The sequence below is a fragment of the Propithecus coquereli genome, unplaced genomic scaffold (genome assembly GCF_000956105.1).
Source record: "Propithecus coquereli isolate 6110/MARCELLA unplaced genomic scaffold, Pcoq_1.0 Scaffold32, whole genome shotgun sequence".
Lineage (NCBI taxonomy): Eukaryota > Metazoa > Chordata > Mammalia > Primates > Indriidae > Propithecus > Propithecus coquereli.
In genome coordinates, this window is record NW_012148841.1 from 3,483,180 (window position 1) to 3,485,870 (window position 2,691).

Consider the following 2,691-nt stretch of genomic DNA (forward strand, 5'->3'; position numbering starts at 1 on the left):
TATCACTTACTCAATATGAGGACTTAAGAATATATGCTGCAGGACATCATAACGGTTTTGAAACAAATTTCACTTGTACACGGCATAAAAATACCAATGTTTAAAAAGATAGTAAAAGCAAACAAAAAGTATTGTAGTATTTGTAAAAAGACTAATCAAACTATAAATTAATGATAATCAAAATTATTTTATCTAACACATTTTTATTTGCTCAATTTTATTTTGTAATACCATCCTACTTCAGTCCATAAATGGCGTTCTACTTACAACTATTAAATATTTGAAAATTATCAAGTAACAGTATATAATCACTTATTTTAAGTACAGGCATACCTCATTTTATTGTAGTTGGCTTTATTATGTTTTTTCTTTTTTTTTTTTTTTTCAAATCAAAGGTTTGTGGCAACCTTGCAACAAGCAAGTATATAGATTCCATTTTTCCAACAGCATATGCTAACTTCAGGTCTCTGTGTCCCATTTTGGTAATTCTCAGAGTATTTCAAACTTCTTCATTATTATTAAAGCTGTTATGGTGATCTATGACCAGTGATCTTTGATGTTACTACTGTAATTGTTTTGGAATGCCACGAACTATACCCATTTAAGACGGCAAACTTAATTGATAAATGTTGTGCACCAACCAGCCATTCCACTGTCTCTCTCCCTCTTCTTGGGTCTCCCGAGACAGAACACTGAAATTAGGCCAATAAATAACTCTACAACGGCCTCTAAGTGTTAGGTAAAACTAAGAGTTGCACTTCTCACCTTAAATCAAAAGCAAAAAATGATTAAGCTTAGTAAGAAAGGTACACTGAAAGCCAACAGAGGCCAAAAGCTTGCCAGTTAGCCAAACTGTGAATACAAAGGAAAAGTTCTTGAAGGAAATTAAAAGCGTTACTCTAGTGAACATATGAATGATAAAAAAGCAAAAGAAAGCATATCAGCCTACTCCTGATATGAAGAAAGTTTTAGAGGTCTGGACAGAAGATCAAACCAGACATAACATTTTCCTAAGCCAAAGTCTAAACCAGAGCAAGGTCCTAAGTCTCTTCAATTCTATGAAGGCTGAGAGAGTTGAGGAAGCTGTAAAAGAAAAGTTTGAAGCTAGCAGAGGTTGGTTCATGTGGTTTAAGGAAAGCTGTCTTTATAATATGAAAGTGCAAGACAAAGTATCAAGTGCTGATGTAGAAGTTGCAAGAAGTTATCCAGAAGATCTAGCTAAGATTATTAAAGAAGGGTAGCTATGCTAAACAACAGATTTTCAATATAGACAAAACAGCCTTATATTGGAAAAAGATGGCAACTAGGACAAATAACTAAAGAAAAAAAGTCAATGTCTAGCTTCAAAGGACAAGCTGACTTTCTTGTTAGGTGTTAATGCAGCTAGCTGGCGACTTTAAGTTGAAGCCAATGCTCATTTACCATTCTGAAAATCCCAGGGCCCGTGAGAATTATATGTCAAATCTACTCTGCCTGTGCTCTGTAAGTGGATGAACAAAGCCTAGATGACAGCACATCTGTTTACACCATAGTTTATTGACTATTTTAAGCCCAATGTTGAGACCCCATTGTTCAGAAAAAAAGATTCTTTTCTAATTATTACTCACTGATAAGCACATGGTCAGTTACCCAAAAGCTCTGATGGAGATGTTCAAGGAGACCAGTGCTGTTTTCAGGCCTGCTAACACAACATCCATTCTGCAGCCCACAGGACAAAGAATAATTCTGACATTCAAGTCTTATTATTTAAGAAATATATTTTGTAAGCCAACAGCTGCCAAAGATAGTGATTACTCTAGTAGATCTGGGCAAAGTACACTAAAAACCTTCTGGAAAGGATTTACCATTCTTGATGCAACTAAGAATATTCATGATTCATGGAAGGAAGTCAAAAAATGAACATTAATAAGAGTTTGGAAAAAGTTCATTCTAACCCTCACGGGGTTCAAGACTTCAGTGGAGGAAGTAAGTGCAGATGTGGCAGAAATAGCAAGACAACTTGAATTAGAAGTGAAGCCTGAAGATGTGACTGAATTGCTGCAATCTCATGACAAAACCCTAACAGATGAGGAATTCCTTCTTATGGATGAGCAAAGAGTGGTTTCTTGAGATGGAATCTCCTCCTAGTGAAGATGCTATAATCATTGTTGAAATGACAACAAAGGATTTAGAATATTACATAAACTTAGTTGATAAAGCCATGGCAGGGTTTGAGAGGACTGACTCCAATTCTGAAAGAAGTTCTCCTGTGGGTAAAATGCTATCAAATAGCATCACATGCTACAGAGAAAGCTTTCATGAAAGGAAGAATCAATTCATGCAGCAAAGTTCATTGTTGTCTTCTTTTAATAAATTGCCACAGCTACCCCAACCATCAGCAACCATCACTCTGATCATTGAGCAGCCATAAATGTTGAGGCAAGATCCTCCACCAGCAAAAAGATTGACTCGAAGGCTCTGATGACTGTTAACTTTTTTGTAGCAATAAAGTATTTTTAAATTAAATTATGTACATTTTTTAGGCACAATGAAGGCTATGGGACACTTAATAGACTACAGTATAGTATAAACATAACCTTTATATGACTGGGAAACCAAAAAATTTGTGTGACTTGCTTTATTATGATAATTGCTTTATTTTGATATTTGCTTCATCATGGTGGTCTGGAACTGAACCTGCAATATCTCTGA

At 35.2% G+C, this 2,691-nt stretch overlaps 1 protein-coding gene across 1 annotated transcript in view; it reads right to left on the bottom strand.

The window, feature by feature from the left end:
• PTPN12 (protein tyrosine phosphatase, non-receptor type 12) overlaps positions 1 to 2,691 on the bottom strand; it is a 133,997-nt gene that overhangs the window by 51,823 nt on the left and 79,483 nt on the right. The window lies entirely within an intron of this gene.